Consider the following 23,941-nt stretch of genomic DNA (forward strand, 5'->3'; position numbering starts at 1 on the left):
CGTTCGCAGAACACCCACACCGAGGGTTGGCAGGAGACAGGAACAGGACGTGTGAATGGGCTGCGGAGGTTGATTAGTTTGGCCTTGCAGTATACGGAAGTGGCTTGTTGGTTTCGCTTTGTCCCGGTGAGCATAGATAACGGGCTGACTGCGGCCCCGGCTTGGAAAGCTATGGCTCTGTGCCTCATTACCTATGACTAGAGATGTGAGGTGTCACTGTGGTAGCTCGGTCCGGTATAGCTGGCATTTTAAAACATGACTTTTTTTTTTAATACTAATAGGGATCTCCATACCTCCCAAATTTTTGAGATGGGATTGGGAATGAGGGACACATATCAGCAAAAGTATGCAGGCATAGGACACACCCCTTACCACGCCCCCTTAAAGGCCAATTGTACAAAAAAACATGATTGGTTAAACCCACAAGTACTTTTTTTCTACCACTACTATTCCTTTCTATTGGCTTATGGAATTTATAAATGCAGCAATTTAGAAATCCGATGAAAGGTTTAGCACTGGAAAACACTTTTTGATAAAAAGTGCATTTCATAGACATCTATATTGACCAGGCCAAAATGAGGGACATTACTCCAAAGCAAGGACAGTCTCTTGAAATCAGGGACAGTTGGGAGCTATGGATCTCAGTGGCTGCAAAATGGACCTATTTTAATTGAGATGAGAGATTTTCAGTTTTTTTTTTCCCAGCATTTTTGTGTATATGCCAGCATTTTAGAAGTGTATGGGTATCCAAGCTTCAGAAAATTAAAGGGACACTAAAGGTTCAGTTTTAAAAAAAAAAATAAGGCTGCTTTCACACTGAGGCGTGCAGCCGCGATGATGGTATAGCCGCGCTATTTGTAGCGCGGCTATACCGTCGTATTTACCGCGATATTCGGGCGCTAGCGGTGAGGTTTTAACCCCCGCTAGTGGCTGAAAAAGGGTTAATACGGCCTGCGTTGCGGGCGGTATTACCGCGCTTTTCCATTGATTTCAATGGGAAGGCGCGGTATAGGAGCGGTGAACACACCGCTCCTATACCGCGGTAAAGATGCGGCTAGCAGGACTTTTGGTGCGCTCCTGCTAGCGCACCGCTTCAATGTGAAAGCCTTCAGGCTTTCACATTGAAGACTACAGGGCATGATTTTTCATGCGGTATAGCAGCGCTATTTTTAGCGCTGTACCGCATGAAAAATGCCCCAATGTGAAAGGGGCCTAACACACATGTCATGCTTGCCTCCACTGTGCAGTTTGTTTTGCACAGAGTGGCCCAAACGTCCTCTTCTGGGGTTCCACGGCAGCTGTCTCGGCTCCTCCCTGCAAGATCTAACCCCCTCTGGGAAGCTCTCTCCCAAGGGGGTTACCTTGCAGGCACGCTCCCGTGTTATACACTTGACGTGCATAGCCTCTGAGTGTATGACTCGGCCCCGCCCCCCCGGTGGCCGCGTCACTGGATTTGATTGACAGCAGCGAGAGCCAATGGCTGCGCTGCTACCAATCTATCCAATATTCAATCTATCCAATGAGGAGCCGATCAGCCATGGAGAGAACAACGTGGGATCATGCCCACAGAGATTCGGGGGTAAGGTAAGTAAAATGGGGGGTTGGGGGGGCCGGAGTGCAAGGTGTTTTTTCACCTTAAGAGCCCTTTCACACTGGTGCGTTTTTGCTGCGTTTTTACCGCGTTTTCGTGGTAAAAATAGTGCTATAAAAACGCCCCTCTCCATTGAAATGAATTGAAAACGCTGTAAAAACACGGTGAAATCGCGGTGTTTTACCGCTATTTTAACGCTCCGCTATAGGCGTTTTTGGTGTGAAAGGGCTCTAATGCATAGGATGCATTAAGGTGAAAAAACACGAAGCTTTACAACCCCTTTTAAAACATATTATGTGTCACTTACCTGAAAATGATATATTATTTTCGTTGCAATCATTTGTCACACCATATTTGCGCAGTGGTCTTATAAGCGAGATTTTTTGGCAACATTTTTTATTTTTGGAATAAAAACATAAAAGACAACAATAAAGTTAGCCCAATCTTTTTCTATATTGTGAAAGATAACGTTACCCTGAGTAAATTGATACCCAACACGTCATGCTTCAAAATTGCGCTCGCTCGTGGAATGGTGACAAACTTTGACCCTTAAAAATCTCCATAGGCGACGTTTAAAAATGTCTATGGGTTACCAGTTTTGAGTTACAAAGGAGGTCTTTTACTAGAATTATTGCTCTCGCTCTAACAATTGCGGCGATATCTCACATGTGTGGTTTGAACACAGTTTTCATATGTGGGCGCGAATTACGTATGCGTTTGCTTCTGCACGCAAGCTCAGCGGGACGGGATGCTTTAAAATTTATTTATTTAACTTTTTATTTTTACACTGTATTTTTTTTTAAAAATGTTTGGGTCACTTTTATCTCTATGTAAACATCCCTTGTAATATGAAAAAAGCATGACAGGACCTCATTAATGTGAGATCTGGGGAATGTGAGATTCTATACTTAAAAGCAATAAAAGCATTTCAATACATTTTTTGTTTACCCTTTAAGGCCATTTGACGTTGCTTCCGTAATCCAATGGTATGGAGTCGAGTGGGGGCCATCTTTCACTCACTCGACTCCATGTCTCTCAGAGGAAAGGACTCGATCATCTCTGCCGCTACAGATGGCTCCGGCAAGCGGCGGAGACCACCTGGGAGGGGAAGGTCCTCTCCTGCCACGGAATGATCTGGCGGCAATTTTTTTTAACAAGAAAAGTAAACTTTGGCAGCTCCCGCCCCCACTTCATCTAGTTCTTTGCCACCTCCCGCTGTATGCTAGACCCTACTAAGAGAATGACACGGCGAAGGCTGGGAGGAGAATCGGCTCCCGTTCAACCCTGGTTGCCCCCTCCTCTGATGCAGCGCCACACTCCCCCTCATCTTATTTCCAATTACTTAAAGGAGAAGTCCAGCCTGAGCTTTTTAGGCTGGGCTTCTCCTCTGGGTCACAGGAGTACAATTAGTTTTTCCCTCCTGTGACCCGTTTTCAGCGGAGAGCGGGCTGAAGTCCACTTCCGCTGACGTCACTGCCATCAGTCGAGGCAGCGCATCATCACGACTTCCAAGTCGGGATCCGCCAGCTGCCTTGATTGATGGCAGTCTCAGCGAGCCGCTGAGATGGCCGCTCCCTGCCCCTCCATGGCTCAGCGCTCCAATGAGCGCGGATAAGTAGACCAGGAGCGATGCTGACTGACATTCAGCATTGCTCTGCTTGGGGAGGAGTGAGAGCAGCCATCGGCGGTGTTCGCTGGTTCGGGTCTCAGTGCAGAGGGGAACAGCTGCAGCATAAGTAAGTATAACAAGCAAAGAAAAAATAAACTTCTCTTTTAATACGAGCAGGCGAATTTTGAGGGCTGCTGATATGATATAGTGTTGATGAAGTAGGCTATCAATTAAAGAGGTTTGGAACATCAGAGGTTTGTGTGGACAGATACTGTAGCCTGCAGCTATCACTTTAATGGATGGTGCCGAATACGTACTGGTGATAAGATGTTGGAAAGGGCCAGAGAAACCAAACCTCTGGAGGATTAGGTATAGTCATTGAAAGCTGACATTATCAAAAGTCTTCATGGCATCTAAGATGTCCTCCGATGGATGAAACTTCACACGTTCCAATACTGCTTGCACTTTGCAGATATTCGAGGAGACTGATCTACCCTTGGTAAAACCAGATTGGGCCAGTGGACAGGTGAGGCCATTATGTCAGCTAGATGGGACGCTACTATAGGATTTTGATATCAATGTTCAATAAAGATATTCGGTGGTATAAGCTCGGCTCTGTAGGGTCTGTGCCTTTTTTGGCAATCCGCTTTATCTAAGCTTGGTGACTCAACAGGGGATATGGACCACCCTCCCATATTCCCTGGTACACTGCTAGCAAGGTGAGGCCAATATGTCAGGAAAATTTGGATGTATAACCGCCAGGGCATCGGGCCTTGCCGTTGGCTACAGAAGTAATAGCTGCATTGAAATTGGGGCGTTATAGAGATTGCAAGAGAGATGGGTCAATAGCGGGTAGGTGTACGTTGTCTAGGAAGCTTGATGCTTTGGATAGATCTATGGTATATGTGGCGTACAAAGTACCATAGGTTTCTAGAATTTTGGTAATTTTACCTAGCAAGACGGTAGGATTGCCCCGTCGATCCTTCAGAGTAGTGATGTGAGTCGGTTGATGAGGGCCCCAGAATAGTCTTGCCAGCAATTTCCCTGACTTGTTACCATATTTGTGGCATCGTAAATCCATGTATGAGTGTTTTATATGTTTTTGGGTCTGTGTCTAATGATCATAGAGGAGTTTAGCCTCATGCCGAAGTTTCCAGTGCTCTGGGGTGTTTTGCTGGGCGAGCAGCATTATGGCCGACTGCAGTCACTCACAAGCAACTTTGTATTATCTAGATGCATGAAGCTAATTATCTTACCATGAGGAAGCATGATGCAAATGATCCTACCCTGAATAAAAGCTTTGCCAGCCTCTCTGTAGAGATTTGAGTTGTCCTTGTGTAAAACGTTCATGGCTTTGTATTTTGCCTTTGCTTCCTGGATAGTGCTTTGAAGGTTAATGTTGTGCATGAGATTCCACATGGAAAAAACTTTTAGTGGGAGAGTTATGGGTGTAAACATTTGTGATTAAAAGGTCCTGGGTGGGGAAGGGTAAATGGACTATGATGATGTGCCCAGCATCATCACGGCCATCGGATATAAGGTAGTAGACCAGATTTTTGTTTGAGGATCACCACCCCCAATTTCCGAAGTGGAGCCACCAACCTGTCCCACCCATAATGTTTTCATACGATAAAAGTCTTCGGTAGGTGGGTCTCTTGTAGTAAGGCTATGTCTGTTTTCAGACACCTAAGTACTTTAATTTGTTTGGCCGGGGAACGTAACCCCTTAGTGTTCCATTATAGCACTCCCATAAAATCTCTTGAAATACTGGGTACAATTCTGTGTTAGGGGAGATACTTCAGACCACTGTCTCAATATAATATGTAAGATCTTATAGTTGGCCAGAATAGGCCAGAGGGCATACAACGATAGGTTCCCAAAAGTAGACATAGAAAGACTAAACTGGAAAGAACAACTGTAACATCAACCAAAAACCAAAAACAGCATATTGAAGTGACTTCCCTTTTTTTCCACGTGTTATCCACCAATGTGAGTAGCATAACCATGGGCCATAATAGTATGATAGGCGAATGTGGGGATGGGCGAGACCTAGTGAGGTTACGCAGATGCTCCCAGCAGTGTAGAATAGGCTGTCAAATAAGATGCATTACCTGCTACAGAGAACCAGGTTAGGGGATAAGACAGCTTATACACAAACTGATAGGACGAATACGAGAACAGAATGGAGTATTGTCTAGGAAGCGTGATGGCATGCTAAGAAGTGTGGTGGCTGGGGAAGCCTTGTGTATTGGCAAGGTGTGGACGGACCAGAATGATTTGAGTAGCAACGCCATTTAAGGGGGTCCATTCTCGGGCTGGAGCAACATCTTGCTGGAAAGCTGGTAGAGAATAGAGATATGATTCCGCTTCCTTCAGGGTCTTGAATGAAAGAGAGTTCCTGTTGGGAGAGTCAGGAGGTATGCTGTGCCTCTCCAGCTTAACAGTCCTGAAACTACAGCTCCTCTCTCCTATACACACAGTGGCTCTGTGTGTATAGGAGCGCCCTGCAGCTTCCTCCTTCCTCTCCTGTCATTCACTTTAGAAGCAGCAGAAAGTATTAGGAACCAGCAGCCTCATACTATAGGAAGGCTGCTGCCAAGCCACAGGACAAGAAAGAGTTAAGAGCTCCACCTCCTGCTGTTTACTGAGCCAAGGGGTGCTGCTGTAACTAGGGTTGCCACCTCATCCCTTTAAAAAGGAATACATCTGAATTACACAGGTTCTGTGGCTGATTAACCACTTAAGCCCCGGACCAATACGCTGTCTAAAGACCCAAGGTGTTTTTACAATTTGTCACTGCGCTGCTTTAACTGGTAATTGCGCGGTCATGCAATGTTGTACCGAAACGAAATTTGCGTCCTTTTCTTCCCACAAATAGAGCTTTCTTTTGATGGTATTTGATTGCCTATGCGATTTTTATTTTTTGCGATATAAACGGAAAAAGACCGAAAATTTTGAAAACAAAAGATTTTTCTTATAACAAAAAGTAAAAAATATCAAATAAACTAAATTTTAGTCAAACATTTAGGCCAAAATGTATTCAGCCACATGTCTTTTGTAAAAAAAATCGCAATAAGCGTATATTTATTGGTTTTCGCAAAAATTATAGCGTCTACAAACTAGGGTACATTTTCTGGAATTTACACAACTTTTATTTTATGACTGCCTATCTCATTTCTTGAGGTGCTAAAATGGCAGGGCAGTACAAAACCCCCCCAAATGACCCCATTTTGGAAAGTAGACACCCCAGGGAAACTGCTGAGAGGCATGTTGAGTCCATTGAATATTTTTTTTTTTTGTCCCAAGTGATTGAATAATGACAAAAAAATAAAAATAAAAAAAAAATTACAAAAAGTTGTCACTAAATGATATATTGCTCACACATGCCATGGTTATATGTGGAATTGCACCCCAAAATACATTCTGCTGCTTCTTCTGAGTACGGGGATACCACATGTGTGGGACTTTTTGGGAGCCTAGCCACGTACGGGACCCCGAAAACCAAGCACCGCCTTCAGCATTTCTAAGGGCGCAAATTTTTTATTTCACTCCTCACTACCTATCACAGTTTCGAAGGCCATAAAATGCCAAAATAGCACAAAACCCCCCCAAATGACCCCATTTTGGAAAGTAGACTCCCCAAGCTATTTGCTGAGAGGCATGTCGAGTCCATGGAATATTTTATATTTTGACACAAGTTGCGGGAATATGACAAACTGATTTTTTTTTGCACAAAGTTGTCACTAAATGATATATTTCTCACACATGCCATGGTTATATGTGGAATTGCACCCCAAAATACATTCTGCTGCTTCTCCTGAGTACAGGGATACCACATGTGTGGGACTTTTTGGGAGCCTAGCCGCGTACGGGACCCCGAAAACCAATCACCACCTTCAAGATTTCTAAGGGCATAAATTTTTGATTTCACTCCTCACTACCTATCATAGTTTTGAAGGCCATACAATGCCAAGATGGCACACAACCCCCCCAAATGACCCCATTTTGGAAAGAAGACACCCCAAGCTATTTGCTGAGAGGCATGTTGAGTCCATGGAATATTTAATTTTTTTTGCCCCAAGTGATTGAATATTGACCAAAAAAATAAATAAAAAATAAATTAGAAAACGTTGTCACTAAATGATATATTTCTCACACATGCCATGGTTATATGTGGTATTGCACCCCAAAATACATTCTGCTGCTTCTCCTGAGTACGGGGATACCACATGTGTGGGACTTTTTGGGAGCTTAGCCGCGTACGGGACCCCGAAAACCAATCACCACCTTCAAGATTTCTAAGGACATAAATTTTTGATTTCACTCACACAAATCTTGAAGGTGGTGATTGGTTTTCGGGGTCCCGTACGCGGCTAAGCTCCCAAAAAGTCCCACACATGTGGTATCTCCGTACTCAGGAGAAGCAGCAGAATGTATTTTGGGGTGCAATTCCACATATAACCATGGCATGTGTGAGAAATATATCATTTAGTGACAACGTTTTGTAATTTTTTTTTTTTTTTGGTCAATATTCAATCACTTGGGGCAAAAAAATGTAATATTCCATGGACTTAACATGCCTCTCAGCAAATAGCTTGGGGTGTCTTCTTTACAAAATGGGGTCATTTGGGGGGGTTGTGTGCCATCTTGGCATTTTATGGCCTTCAAAACTATGATAGGTAGTGAGGAGTGAAATCAAAAATGTATGCCCTTAGAAATCTTGAAGATGGTGATTGGTTTTCGGGGCCCCGTACGTGGCTAGGCTCCCAAAAAGTCCCACACATGTGGTATCCCCGTACTCAGGAGAAGCAGCAGAATGTATTTTGGGGTGCAATTCCACATATAACCATGGCATGTGTGAGAAATATATCATTTAGTGACAACTTTGTGCAAAAAAAAATCAGTTTATCATATTCCCGCAACTTGTGTCAAAATATAAAATATTCCATGGACTCGACATCCCTCTCAGAAAATAGCTTGGGGTGTCTACTTTCCAAAATGGGGTCATTTGGGGGGTTTTTGTGCTATTTTGGCATTTTATGGCCTTCGAAACTGTGATAGGTAGTGAGGAGTGAAATCAAAAATTTACACCCTTAGAAAGCCTGAAGGCGGTGATTGTTTTTTGGGGTCCCGTACGCGGCTAGGCTCCCAAAAAGTCTCACACATGTGGTAGCCCCGTACTCAGGAGAAGCAGCAGAATGTATTTTGGGGTGTAATTCCACATATGGGGGGAGTATGTTTTGCGCGTGGGTGTAAGCGTTACTGGCACTAACTAGCTACCTAGCGGCACCAGCGACACTAATACAGCGATCAGAAAAATGATCGCTTATTGATGCTGGCAATAGGGGGGTGAAAGGGTTAACTCTAGGGGCAATCAGGGGTTAAAACCTTTATTAGAAAATGTATGGGGGTACCTAACGCTATAAAAACCTAGCGGGCGAACCTCAAAAAATAACTAGCTACCTAGCGGCACTAATACAGCGATCAGAAAAATGATTGCTTAGTGACGCTGGTAATAGGGGGTAAAAGGGTTAACTCTAGGGGCAATCAGGGGTTAAAACCTTTATTAGAAAATGTATGGGGGTACCTAACGCTATAAAAACCTGGCGGGCGAACCTCAAAAAATAACTAGCTACCTAGCGGCACCAGCGACACTAATACAGCGATCAGAAAAAAACGATCGCTCTGTGACGCTGGCAATAGGGGGTGAAAGGGTTAACTCTAGGGGCAATCAGGGGTTAAAAACCTTTATTTGAAAATGTATGGGGGTACCTAACGCTATAAAAACCTGGCGGGCGAACCTCAAAAAATAACTAGCTACCTAGCGGCACCAGCGACACTAATACAGCGATCAGAAAAACGATTGCTTAGTGACGCTGGCAATAGGGGGTGAAAGGGTTAACTCTAGGGGCAATCAGGGGTTAAAACCTTTATTAGAAAATGTATGGGGGTACCTAACGCTATAAAAACCTGGCGGGCGAACCTCAAAAAATAACTAGCTACCTAGCGGCACCAGCGACACTAATACAGCGATCAGAAAAATGATCGCTTAGTGACGCTGGCAATAGGGGGTGAAAGGGTTAACTCTAGGGGCAATCAGGGGTTAAAACCTTTATTAGAAAATGTATGGGGGTACCTAACGCTATAAAAACCTGGCGGGCGAACCTCAAAAAATAACTAGCTACCTAGCGGCACCAGCGGCACTAATACAGCGATCAGAAAAACGATCGCTTAGTGACGCTGGCAATAGGGGGGTGAAAGGGTTAACTCTAGGGGCAATCAGGGGTTAAAACCTTTATTAGAAAATGTATGGGGGTACCTAACGCTATAAAAACCTGGCGGGCGAACCTCAAAAAATAACTAGCTACCTAGCGGCACGAGCGACACTAATACAGCGATCAGAAAAACGATCGCTTAGTGACGCTGGCAAAAGGGGGGTGAAAGGGTTAACTAGGGGGTGATCAAGGGGTTAAAAGTGTTAGGTCCAGTGTAGCCCCCTACCCCCCCCCCCAATAAAGGTTTTAACCCCTTGATCACCCCCTAGTTAACCCTTTCACCCCCCTTTTGCCAGCGTCACTAAGCGATCGTTTTTCTGATCGCTGTATTAGTGTCGCTCGTGCCACTAGGTAGCTAGTTTTTTTTTTGAGGTTCGCCGCCATGTTTTTATAGCGTTAGGTACCCCCATAAATTTTCTAACGCTATAAAAACATGGCGGCGAACCTAAAAAAAAACTAGCTACCTAGTGGCACGAGCGACACTAGTACAGCGATCAGAAAAACGATCGCTTAGTGACGCTGGCAAAAGGGGGGTGAAAGGGTTAACTAGGGGGTGATCAAGGGGTTAAAAGTGTTAGGTCCAGTGTAGCCCCCTACCCCCCCCCCCCAATAAAGGTTTTAACCCCTTGATCACCCCCTAGTTAACCCTTTCACCCCCCTTTTGCCAGCGTCACTAAGCAATCGTTTTTCTGATCGCTGTATTAGTGTCGCTCGTGCCGCTAGGTAGCTAGTTTTTTTTGAGGTTCGCCGCCATGTTTTTATAGCGTTAGGTACCCCCGTAAATTTTCTAACGCTATAAAAACATGGCGGCGAACCTCAAAAAAAAACTAGCTACCTAGTGGCACGAGCGACACTAATACAGCGATCAGAAAAACGATCGCTTAGTGACGCTGGAAAAAGGGGGGTGAAAGGGTTAACTAGGGGGTGATCAAGGGGTTAAAACCTTTATTGGGGGGGGGGGGGCTATCCTGGACCTAACACTAACTGCCTGACACTAACTGCCTGTCACACTGAAACTAAATGCAGTGATCAGTAAATGATCACTGCAATTTAGTGACGGTGTGACAGGGGGGGGCTGGTGGGGGCGATCGGGGGGTGACCGGGGGGGGGGGATCGTAAGCCTATGTGTCTGTGTGTCAGTGTAGTGCTTGTGTACTCACTGTGTGATGTCTCCGCTCCTCCGCCGGACGAAAATACCGGCGGGAGGAGCGGTGACATCACTTCCTCCTCTGCCTGTGTTTACAATGCAGGCAGAGGAGGGCGGGGGAGGAAGCTGATTGGCTGGGGAGCGATCCGGAGGGGGCGGACAAAAACGAACTGCCGCCCCCGCATCCCGGATCGCTCCTGAAGATTACCGACACGCGCCATGTACCGGGGGGGGTCCCGATCGGACCCCCGACCCCCGTCAAGCAGGGCACGTACAGGTACGTTGATGTGCCTGTCCGTGCCATTCTGCTGACGTATATGTACATGAGCGGGTCGGGAACTGGTTAAGGTGGTAATTAAACTCACTTGGTGCCTTATCTGCATTAAATTAGCCTCAGAATCTGTGTAATTCAGATGTGTTCCTTTTTAAAGGGATGAGGTGGCAACCCTAGCTGTAACCCACCCCCTTCGATTGAGAAGAACAGAATACTGGAGCCATGCTGGAGCCTGGAGAAAGAGCCATCTGCCATGGGGACTGGGGAGGGGGCAGAGAAGGGGGAGAAATTGGCAAGAGAAGCAGAAGAAGGCATTCAGGTAATCTGGAGAATGTCACAGGAAAATACATTTACTGCAAGAGCTCTTCTCTTTGTACTTTCTAATGTTCTCTCTCTCTCCCCTCCTCTCTCTTTCCCCTCTCTCTCCCCCTCTCTCTCTCTCTCTCTCTCTCTCCCCCTCTCTCTCTCCCCTCTCTCTCTCTCCCCCCTATCTCTCTCCCTCTCCCTCTCCCTCTCTCTCTCCCCTCTCTCTCCCCCCCTCTCTCTCTCTCCCCCCCTCTCTCTCCCCCCCCCTCTCTCTCTCTCCCCCCTGTCTCTCTCCCCCCTCTCTCTGGTGTGCTTCCTTCTTCACCTTAGTGTTTAATTCTTAACTGTAACGGCATAGTTTAAAGCGGTTGTATACTGCTGGACTTTTTTTTACCCTGCAAGGTAAAGGTATAATGTGCTTGTATGTATTGCATACTAGCACATTATGGTAAACTTCCCTTAAAACAAAGCCCTCCCACACACAGAAGTCAGCGCAGCAGGGGCTCTCATTTTTTCTCATCTTGCTTCCAGGTTCACGGGCTCTGTGACTGGCCGGAGCCATGATGAAGTCACTCCTGTGCATGCGCGCAGGAGCCACCGTTTATGGCATAGGTTCCTAAAGGAACAGCACCTGTGGCCGTTCCTTCAAAGTGCATGCGCCAGTGATGTCACTGGCTCCATGTAATCTAAATATCTCCTAAACTGTACATATTAGGAGATATTTACTGTACCTATAGGTAAGCCTTATTATAGACTTACCTATATGTAAAAGGCAGTAAAGGAAGTCTACTTCTACTTTAAGTGATGGTGGAGCCCTCCCTCTGAATACCATATACTGTATATGTGGTGTCCTGTAAACCAAGGGCCAGATTCACAAATGAGATACGACGGCGTTTCTCCTGATACGCCGTCGTATCTCTGTTTCTATCTATGCGACTGATTCATAGAATCAGTTACGCATAGATATCCCTAAGATCCGACAGGTGTAATTGTTTTACACTGTCGGATCTTAGGATGCAGTACCACGGCCGCCGCTGGGGGGAGTTTGCGTCGTAAACCAGCGTCGGGTATGCAAATTAGGAGTTACGGCGGATCCACAACGGTTTTTCGCGTTCGCTACGTCGCCGCTAGTCTAGTTTCCCGTCGCAAAGTTAGTCGTTTTTTTTGTTGCCCTAACTTTAGTCAGCAAGCGTATTGCTGTCTAAAGTATGGCCGTCGTTCCCGCGTTGAAATTCAAAATTTAACGTCGTTTGCGTAAGCCGTCCGGGAATACAGAAGTACGCTACGCGCGTCGCCGTTCAAAAAAATGACATCACGGCGCGCAAAGCACGGCGGGCGTTAAGAAACGGAGCATGCGCAGTAGGTCCGGCGCGGGAGCGCGCCTAATTTAAATGGCACACGCCCATTTAAATTGGCCCGCCTTGCGGCGTAGTTTTCATCGCAAGTGCTTGGTGAATCAGGCACTTGCGATGAAAAATTGCGGCGGTGTAACGTATCTAGGATACGTTACGCCGCTGCGATTCTATGTGAATCTGGTCCCAAATGTATAACTTTATATCTTTCAAACAAATAATATCAAAATATAAAATTGCAGGATATTAGTGATATTGACACCCCCTCAACTTTTGATATCAAGTTGCAATATATAAGTGATGGTAACACCCCCTCAAGAAATAAAATAACTCCACTTACAATAGGGGGTGTCACCATCACTAATATACTACAATTTTATATTTTGAAAATTTAACCTGTAGTTTTGTTATTGTTATCTGAAAAATGGGTTTCAAATGTTTTGACAGGGGCGCAGTTTCAGTGCTTGCCATAGGCGCCATTTTCACTAGATACGCCTCTGGGTGGGGGCGCACGGAGACACAGGATCCTGTGCCTCCGTGCGCCCCCACCTCCCCCGCCGCTTTATTGCGGCGGGCTCGTGGCGGCCTGTAATTGAGGCCGCGTTTTCGCGGCCTCAATTACCGGCCGCCGCGGGCGCCAGGTGTTACGGAACCATGAACCAGACGTACAACAAGAGATAAGTGAAAAATAAGAAGGCTTTATTGAATATCGAGCATTAAAGCAAAAGTCCAAAACAGATGGTGAACCCGAATCAGAGTCTTGCGAAGCCAGAGGTCAGGAACCAGAAGGGTAGTCAGACGAAGCCAGGATCAGGAACCAGCAGGGATGTCAGACGAAGCCAGGATCAGGAACCAGCAGGGAAGTCAGACGAAGCCAGGATCGGAACCAGAAGCAGCAGCAGTCTTAGAAGCATGTGAACACAGGAGGACCAAGCAAGGAACTGAAGCCAGAGAACTCCTATATATATGAGCCAGGCATCCAGCTCCTCCCAGTGGGAAGGAGGAGCCGCAGGGTGGGAGGCTACAAGAGACCTGGAAACCAAGATGGCCGCCAGCACATGTCAAACGAAGGAGACAGGAGAGAGGTAAGACCATGACAGTACCTCCCCCTCAAGGGCCCCTCCTCCGCGGTGCAAAAAACGGTTTCTGAGGGAAGCGTGCGTGGAAGGCTCGGAGCAAGGCAGGAGCATGGACATCTGCGGAGGGAACCCAGGAACGCTCCTCTGGACCATAACCACGCCAGTGGACCAAAAACTGCACTCGACCGCGGACCAGGCGTGAGTCCAGGATATTGCTCACTTCATACTCCTCATGATTGCCCACTTGGACCGGACGAGGCCGAGGAACCGAGGAAGTGAAGCGATTGCACACCAGTGGCTTCAACAGGGAGACATGAAATACGTTGGAGATCCGCATGCCAGGAGGAAGCGCAAGGGCATAGGCTACCGGGTTTACCCTGCGAAGCACTCGGAAGGGACCAACAAAGCGAGGAGCCAGCTTGGGAGTGGGCACTCGAAGGTTGAGGTTGCGAGTGGACAACCATACACGGTCTCCGACCTGGTAGGAAGGAGCAGGCGCTCGTCTGCGATCAGCCTGGAGTTTCTGGCGCTGCGCAGAGACCTCAAGGGACCTCTGGATCTGTACCCAAGAAGCACGTAGAGCAGAAAGGTGATCCTCCACAGCCGGAATATCCTGGGGAGAGAATGCCTCCGGTAACACGGCAGGTTGGAACCCATAATTGGCCATGAAGGGAGACGTCCCAGAGGAAGAGTTCACAGCCGTGTTCCTGGCAAACTCAGCCCAAGGCAGGAGGTCAACCCAATTGTCCTGGTGATCGGAGACATAGCAACGAAGGAATTGCTCCAAGGCCTGATTGGATCGTTCTGCGGCCCCATTGGACTGAGGGTGGTAGGCCGAGGAGAAGGAGAGATGAATCCCCAACTGGGAGCAAAAGGCGCGCCAGAACCTGGACACAAACTGACTCCCCCGATCCGACACTATCTCTTTGGGCAAACCGTGCAACCGGAAGACCTCCCGGGCAAAAATCGTGGCCAACTCTTGTGCAGAGGGTAACTTCTTGAGAGGAACACAGTGGCACATTTTGGAAAACCGATCCACAATCATGAGAATGACCGTATGGCCTCGGGATGCAGGGAGGTCCACAATGAAATCCATCCCCAGGTGTGACCATGGGCGCTCCCCGGTGGCTATGGGTTGCAGCAGACCCAACGGAAGGTGCCGAGGGGACTTACTTTGGGCACAAACGGAGCATGCCGCTACATATGCGGCGATGTCGGAACGTAGGGAAGGCCACCAGAACAGACGTGAAACAGCCCAGGACAGCTGATTCTTACCAGGATGCCCCGCGGTCTTGGAGTTATGGTAGGTTCGCAACAACCGAGTGCGCAACTCCTCAGGCACAAAACATCTGCCGTTGGGTGTCCCAGAGGGAGCACCAGACTGAGCCGCCAAAATCTGCTCACCAAGGGGAGAGGTCAGGCTGGTGCGAATGGCGGCCAGGATCTGATTCGGAGGTATGACCGAAGTCGGTATAGATTCCTCCCTGGACAGCTCGGAGTACTGCCGTGATAAGGCATCCGCCCTGATGTTCTTGGAACCAGGTAGGTAGGAGACCACGTAATTAAAACGTGACAAGAACAGAGCCCATCTGGCCTGACGTGGTGTCAATCTCTTGGCCTCAGAAAGGTAGGTCAGATTCTTGTGGTCCGTCAGGATGAGAACCGGAACCACCGAGCCCTCGAGCAAGTGCCTCCACTCTTTGAGAGCCTGCACTATGGCCAATAACTCCCTGTCACCAATCTGATAGTTGCACTCCGCGGGTGACAGTTTCCGGGAGTAAAACCCACAAGGAAGCAGCGGACCCTCTGGTGTCCTACGCTGAGACAGAAGGGCGCCTACTCCCGTCTCGGACGCGTCCACCTCGAGGACAAAGGGCAACCCAGGGTTGGGATGAGACAGAATCGGAGCTGACACAAAGGCGGATTTTAGGACCTCAAAAGCCCGGATAGCCTCGAGCGGCCAGACCTGGGAATTACTGCCCTTCCTGGTCAGATCCGTGAGAGGCTTGGCCAGCATGGAGAAGTCCCTGATGAACTTCCGATAATAATTGGCGAAGCCCAAAAAACGCTGCAAGGAACGAAGACCACTGGGCTGAGGCCACTGTAAGACAGCCGAAACCTTCTCAGGATCCATGGAGAACCCCTCAGCGGAAATGATGTAACCTAGGAAGGTTACCTGGGATCGGTGAAATTCGCATTTCTCAAGCTTACCGAACAGCTTGTTCTCTCGTAACCGTTGCAACACTCGTTTGACATCCAGAATGTGGGCCTCCCTGGATTCAGAATATACCAAGATGTCATCCAAATAGACCACCACACACTGCTGCAACAGGTCACGGAAAACATCGTTGATGAATTCCTGAAAGACTGCGGGCGCATTGCACAACCCAAAGGGCATAACCAAGGATTCATAATGACCGGTCCTGGTGTTAAAGGCGGTCTTCCACTCATCGCCCGCCTTGATCCTTACCAGGTTATATGCCGCCCTCAGGTCGAGTTTGGTAAAGACCGTGGCCCCTTTAAGGCGATCGAACAGCTCGGAAATCAAGGGTATCGGGTAAGCGTTCTTGATCGTGATGCGATTGAGACCCCTGTAATCGATGCAAGGCCTCAACTCACCGCCCTTCTTTTTCACAAAGAAAAATCCAGCCCCTGCCGGGGACAAGGATTTGCGAATGTGACCACGGGACAGCGCCTCCATCACGTACTCCTCCATGGCCTCATTCTCCGCAACCGACAGTGGATAGACCTTGCCGCGAGGAGGAACGGCACCAGGTTGTAACTCAATGGCACAATCATATGGGCGGTGCGGAGGTAGGGCAACTGCGCGTACCTTATCGAATACATCCCGGTACTCCTCGTATTCAGGAGGCAACAGAGAGTCCGAGGAAGTACACAGCAACTTGACAGGCCCATGGATGCACTTAGCCCCACACTGTGGTGACCATGAGAGGATCTCGGCCGATCTCCAGTCAAAAGTCGGATTATGCTTCTGGAGCCAGGGGTACCCCAAGACCACCGAGTAGTGTGGAGACGAAATAACTTGGAAGCAGACCGACTCTCTGTGAGCGGCACCAATGGCTACCCCCACTGGAAGGGTCTCATGAGTCACGTGTGACGGTTGGAGGGGTCTGCCGTCTATCGCCTCTAGAGCCAGCGGGGAACCTCGAGCCTGTAGAGGAATGGAATTGGCGGCAGCGAACTCACCATCAATGAAAAAACCACCAGCACCAGAGTCCACCAACGCCTGGGTCGTCACCGAGCCCCCGACCCAGGAGAGGACAACAGTGATCAGTGGTTTATCAACACGGGAAACCGGGGACGAGGAGACTCCACCCAAGATCTGCCCCCGACAGGATCTCAGGTGCGAGCGTTTCCCGGACGGTTCGGACATGCCAACCGAAAATGCCCATCGAGACCACAGTACATGCATCGGCCCTCGCGTCTCCGGAGTACCCTCTCCCCCTCGGACAAGCGAGCAAACCCCAGCTGCGAGGGTTCACCCCCAGACAAGTCAACACCAGGAGGCGTGGGAGGAGAGGGAGGCACGGGTGGGACAGCAAACGTAGGCGCCAAACTGTTAGGAGGCCTCCGCAGGCTCACCTTAAAGGAAGGTCTCTCCCTGAGTCTGGTGTCAATCAAAATCAGGAAAGAAATAAGAGCCTCGAGCTCCACTGGTAGGTCCTTAGCTGCAACCTCATCCTTCAAGGCATCCGAGAGACCATGAGAGAAAGCAGCGACCAGGGCCTCATTATTCCAACCTACCTCTGCTGCCAGGGTACGAAACTCAATGGCGTATTCGGCTACGGATCGTGAACCCTGTCTGACGGACATAAGGAGCTTCGCAGCAGAGGCGGCGCGAGCCGGCACATCGAATACCTTCCGAAGAGAAGCAACAAAACCGGAAAACTCGGCAACCACCGGATTGTTGTTCTCCCATAAAGGACTGGCCCAGGCCAAGGCCTTGTCCGAGAGCAGCGAGATCAAGAACCCCACCTTTGATCTCTCAGTGGGAAAGGCATGTGGCAGCAACTCGAAATAAATGCCCACTTGGTTAAGGAAACCTCGGCACTGAGTTGGCTCTCCCCCAAATCGCTGTGGAAGGGGGGCAGAACCGGACATACCCCGAAACACCGCAGGCGCAACAACAGGTGTCGAGGTAGAGTCTGGCGCAACAGTCGGATCGGCCGTAGGAGCGGGCCCAGGAGCGACGACCGACCCATCGGCAACGGGAGCGAAATGAGCCATGCGTTCAAGCAGGGTTTGCAACGCCACGGCGAACTGACCCATCAGGGACTCCAGCTGATCAAGTCTGGCAACCAGCGTGGGTAGCAAGGATGGCTCTGTACCGTCAAAATTCATGGCTTGGTCCTAATGTTACGGAACCATGAACCAGACGTACAACAAGAGATAAGTGAAAAATAAGAAGGCTTTATTGAATATCGAGCATTAAAGCAAAAGTCCAAAACAGATGGTGAACCCGAATCAGAGTCTTGCGAAGCCAGAGGTCAGGAACCAGAAGGGTAGTCAGACGAAGCCAGGATCAGGAACCAGCAGGGATGTCAGACGAAGCCAGGATCAGGAACCAGCAGGGAAGTCAGACGAAGCCAGGATCGGAACCAGAAGCAGCAGCAGTCTTAGAAGCATGTGAACACAGGAGGACCAAGCAAGGAACTGAAGCCAGAGAACTCCTATATATATGAGCCAGGCATCCAGCTCCTCCCAGTGGGAAGGAGGAGCCGCAGGGTGGGAGGCTACAAGAGACCTGGAAACCAAGATGGCCGCCAGCACATGTCAAACGAAGGAGACAGGAGAGAGGTAAGACCATGACACCAGGTTACAATTTCTTGTCGCCAATGCGACCTGGCGCCTGGATATTGTCAACCCCTGCAGTAAGGAGAGTATGCTCAGCAGTTGGTTACACATGTGGACTCAGTAGCACAAGTGTTGGCCACAAGAACAACCTATTTAGGGTGTCACACACAGGTGATCCAGTGGATACTTGGTTGGTTTCCATGTAGGAAAGCTGACCAAAAATAGAGAAATGCAGCAGCTTTAGTAATGGATACAATCCTGTGTTCAGCTTAGAAGTATTGACAAAACAGACAATTGTACCACACTTACAAAATGAATGATTCATTCCTCTTTCAGGCGTCAAATATTTTTGACTCAGGTATCCCTTTTGTTACAATCTCATAGGGCGAGAACGAGCTTCCAGACAGGAGCCGAGAAACCCCACACCTCCTACCCAAGCCCCACCCCCACGGGATGTTGAAGAAGAACAATCGGAGGAAAGAGAAAGTGGCACCACAACAGGTCAGTGTCATACACCACAGCTTCAGGTAATAAATGTAGGCCTGCATATTTATAATACATGGTGTGTTTCCAAATTTCAGGAGCTTTGATGGCTGGGGACAGCTTGGATACACACAGGGCCCAGCTGCTAATTGGCGAGGTGATTGCCTGCTGTGCTTACATGGAAGACATCAACACAAGTTTGGGGCAGATAAGGAAAAAGCAAAAAAAGGTGGAGCAACGACTCAAATATGTGATTGATGTTCTGGGGAGGGTATAAAAAAATATATATATATATTTTATACTTTTAAGTTTGTTTGTTGGGAATGTTTTATCTGGTTTTATTTGTATTTTAAAAAATAATGTTTTTTTTTTTAATCTGAGATTTTAGTTAAATATGCTAAAACACATGAACAATAAAAAACGCAAATAGTAACATTGTTCATGCGTTTTAACTAGAAAAAACAAAATTTGAGATTAGGAAAAAAAAAAAAAAAAAAAAAAAAAAATTGGATTGCAAATCCAAAAATGTTTGAATCTTATTTAAAAAAAAAAAAAAAAGATTTTTGGCAAAAAAAAAAATAAAATAAATATTTTTAGAAATAAAAAAAAGACAAAAAAAGTTTTTACCCCCCCAAAAAAAAGATATTTTACAAAAATAACACAAAGTAAAAAAAAATGACCCATTTTAAATGTGAAACAATAAAAAATGTTTTATACTGAACAATGTGTGGCTTCTTTTATATCAGAGCTGCCTAAAAGAACAAATAAATATTTGTGATGTTTACATTGACAATGATGGGTATTTAGTAAAGGGAAATACACATGACACTACAATGGCACTAGGATAACCTATGAGAAAGATAAAATAAACCCAAATTATAAAATAATAAAATTCTAAAAAATAACACACTTTTTCATTCAAAAATTTTTTTTTTATTTCAGGCCAGATCAGGCATTGCAATGGCCCCCCTACCCATAAAATAATTAACATAACTTTGGCGCACAGCACGGGCACTTTGGGGGGCCAAGCTTGTAGGGCCAGCCTCATGGGCCGCCACTGGAAGATGGTCAATGGCCTCATCAGGCACAAGTGTAAGATAATTAGAGGAATGTCTCTTCAAATAGTTATGCAAGATGCAACAGCAAACGATCACGTGGTTCCATTTTTATTCCGCCAGGTTGATGGCGATAAGAAATAATCGGTATGCAGAAAAGAGGATATGTGGCGCACGATCCAGCAGAGCAACCAAAAATTAAACTGAGGTATATAAAAATCTTATACTAAAGTCCAATAAGAGTGTCCATGAAAGTCCTGGATCAATAAAATGTAGTACACGTGGCTGTGGATAAGCACTTAGCGGCAGCACCTTAAAGCAGAAGCATTGCTCTGAAACGATCAAAAAGAAAAGACAGAGTGCGCCAATCTGAGTGCAGTAAGCCCAAATTTAATAACTGAAATAAAATCAAATGAATATACATATGAAAAATGCCTAATCACAAACAAGAAGTGGATGGTAGGCAAGAATGAAGAAATGTAGGCAATCGGGAAATGGTTGTGTGCCTGGGGTCCTGCAGTGGTCTTGACTGGCGGGCATCCAGAGTGTAGGCTGTAGCAGACTGTTGATAATCGGTGTCGGGGGACAGGAGCACCGGAGAGCCACAGAGGATGCGGCGTGCGCTCCACCGTGGAGCGCAGCGTGTCGTCGTCGCGCCGGAAGTGACGTGCAGGTCCGGGCCGGCCAATGGGATTACGCGTTTCACAGCGTCAGCTGTTTCGTCAGATCCATCTGACGAAACAGCTGACGCTGTGAAACGCGTAATCCCATTGGCCGGCCCGGACCTGCACGTCACTTCCGGCGCGACGACGGCACGCTGCGCTCCACGGTGGAGCGCACGCCGCATCCTCTGTGGCTCTCCGGTGCTCCTGTCCCCCGACACCGATTACCAACAGTCTGCTACAGCCTACACTCTGGATGCCCGCCAGTCAAGACCACTGCAGGACCCCAGGCACACAACCATTTCCCGATTGCCTACATTTCTTCATTCTTGCCTACCATCCACTTCTTGTTTGTGAGTAGGCATTTTTCATATGTATATTCATTTGATTTGATTTCAGTTATTAAATTTGGGCTTACTGCACTCAGATTGGCGCACTCTGTCTTTTCTATAAGAAATAATCGGAACTGGCTGGCCATGATGCCAAATGTGTTTTCGACCACCCTTCTGGCTCTGGCCAGCCGATAATTAAAAACCCTCCTCTCAGGGGTGAGGGTACGTTGGGGAAAAGGCCTCTTGAGGTGGGGACCCAGGGCAAACGCCTCATCAGCAACGAAGACGAACGGTAGCCCATATTCATTGTCCTCCGCAGGTGGCAATCCCAGGTCACCCGACTGAAGCCGTTGGGCAAACTCGGTCTGGGCAAAGACCCCGCCATCAGACATCCGCCCATTTTTCCCACGCCCAGAAATAAAAATTCATAAGTGTCCGACACCACCGCCATCAGCACAACACTGTGGAACCCTTTATAATTAACCACTAGAGTACCGGGCCATCGTCAAATGACGGCTCCACGGTTACTCTGAAAATTCAACAGGACGTCATTTGGCGTCCTGTATTCTTGCGGCCACTGGGGGGCGCGCGAGCGCGCCGGCGGCCGCGCGCGCGCGCCCGGCGCGTCCCCGAGATGCCGATGCGCGTGCCTGGCGGTCGCGATGTCCGCCAGGCACTCGCGATCGGCGGCTACAGGGACAAGACGTGGAGCTCTGTGTGTAAACACAGAGCTCCACGTCCTGTCAGGGGAGAGAGGAGACCGATCTGTGTCCCTTGTACATAGGGACACAGCATCGGTCACCTCCCCCAGTCACCCCCCTTTCCCCACAGTTAGAACACAATTTAGGGATACATATTAACCCCTCCCTCACCCCCTAGTGTTAACCCCTTGAATGCCAGTCACATTTATACAGTAATTAGTGCATATTTATCGCATTAATCGCTGTATAAATGTGAATGGCGCCAAAAACGTGTCAAAAGTGTCCGATGTGTTCGCCGCAATGACACGGTGACAGTAAAAAAATCGCAAATCGCCGCCAATACTAGTAAAAAAATTAATAAAATAAAAATGCCATAAATCTATCAGCTATTTTGTAAACGCTATAACTTTTGCGCAAACCAATCAATATATGATCATTGCGATTTTTTTTACCAAAAATATGTAGAAGAATACATATCGGCCTAAACTGAGGAAAAAAAAACGTTTTTTTTTTTTTAAATTGTGATATTTATTAAATAAAAAAGTAAAAAATAGTGTTTTTTTTAAAAATTGTCACTCTTCTTTTGTTTATAGCGCAAAAAATAAAAACCGCAGAGGTGATCAAATACCACCAAAAGAAAGCTCTATTTGTGGGAACAAAATGATAAAAAAATTGTTTGGGTACAGTGTAGCACGACCGCGCAATTGTCATTCAAAGTGCGACAGTGCTGAAAGCTGAAAATTGGCTTGGGCAGGAAGGGGCGTAAGTGCCCAGTATGGAAGTGGTTAAAGTAATAGGATCCGGAACAGGGTGGTGGCACGATACGGACGTGCTTGCCATCAATGGCTCCTCCACAGTTTGGAAAGTTCCAACACTGCGCGAAGTCCGATGCCACAGTCTGCCATTCCTGTGGCGTGGTGGGGAACTGTGAAGGGAAAAAAAATATTCAAACCAACATTGCAATCAGATTATCCTAAAACATTCTTGCCAAAAACAACAGTATATCATTAATTTGAAGGAGTATTTTAAGAGCCAAACAAATAATGGATCACTAATCAGATTCATCACCACCTCTGATGGCCCAAAATATTATTGTTTTTGGGAAGGGGGTTCAAGATGAGTTGGGGACCTCAAAAATAAAGGATCTAGCACTCTGTCTGAATTAACCACAAATTTTAAAATGCACACATTTGGGGGGGGGGGGGGTTGGGCAAGGACTACAATGGAGCAGACAAAATACTTTGTGATATAGGGAGACACCAAATGGAGCACTACAATGGAGCAGACAAAATACTTTGTGATATAGGGAGACACCAAATGGAGCAGACAAAATACTTTGTGATATAGGGAGACACCAAATGGAGCATACAAAATACTTTGTGATATAGGGAAACACCAAATGGAGCAGACAAAATACTTTGTGATATAGGGAGACACCAAATGGAGCAGACAAAATACTTTGGGAAGTGAATAGGCTAGGTGTGTTTGGGCCCAGGATATAATGTTGGAGAGGTTGGCTATTGGAAATATGCATGTAGGCCAAAAAAGGAGCAAAAAAAAGCTTACAGCATGCATGGGGACAAAGGGGACATTCACAGCATATCACAAACATGTTAATTAGGGACTGATTAAAAAAATTGTGAGGTTAAAGGACAAAACTTACCTTAATATAGTCCTCCTGCAGGACCTGTACGATAGCAGAACAGGTGTCCGGGATTATGACCCCCAGAGCCTGGGGGGAGATGCCTGTCGAGAACTTCAAGTCCTGCAAGCTTCTCCCTGTTGCCAGGTATCGCAACGTGGCAACCAGCCTCTGCTCAGCAGTGATGGCTTCCCGCATAACGCTGTCCTGCCTGGTGATATACGGAGACACCGAAGCCAAAAGCTGCTGGAATACGGTGTCAGACATCTTAAGGATATGAAGGTTACCTATATATTGTTATGTAATAGGGCAGGGCTCGACAAATCCCGGGCGCCAGGTCGCCATGGCGACTAGAAATAGGGTCCTGGCGACTTGGCTTGGATGGGGGGGCAAAAAAAAAAATTTTTTTTTTTTTTGTGAGCTGGCACCATCTGGTGGTGAGCCGTTGGTATTACAAGTTATTACCACCAGATGTGAGCTGGCGCCATCTGGTGGTGGCCGTTGGTATTACAAGTTAAGCATTACAAGTTAAAGGGGTGGTTCCCCCTAAAACACATTTCTAACAATACATGCGTAAGACCCGTTACACTGCGGGTAGGCTGGCTTTTTTTTAGTACA

The 23,941-nt window shown here is 47.3% G+C and overlaps 1 long non-coding RNA gene across 1 annotated transcript; it reads left to right on the plus strand.

Moving 5' to 3' along the window:
- The first annotated feature begins 51 nt into the window (after nt 1–51).
- On the plus strand, nt 52–19,244 carry LOC120943705. The gene is made up of 3 exons (XR_005750317.1): nt 52–126; nt 18,833–18,949; nt 19,030–19,244. It is a non-coding gene; the product is annotated as an uncharacterized LOC120943705 (long non-coding RNA).
- The last annotated feature ends 4,697 nt before the right edge of the window (nt 19,245–23,941 follow it).

Source organism: Rana temporaria, chromosome 6 (genome assembly GCF_905171775.1).
Source record: "Rana temporaria chromosome 6, aRanTem1.1, whole genome shotgun sequence".
Lineage (NCBI taxonomy): Eukaryota > Metazoa > Chordata > Amphibia > Anura > Ranidae > Rana > Rana temporaria.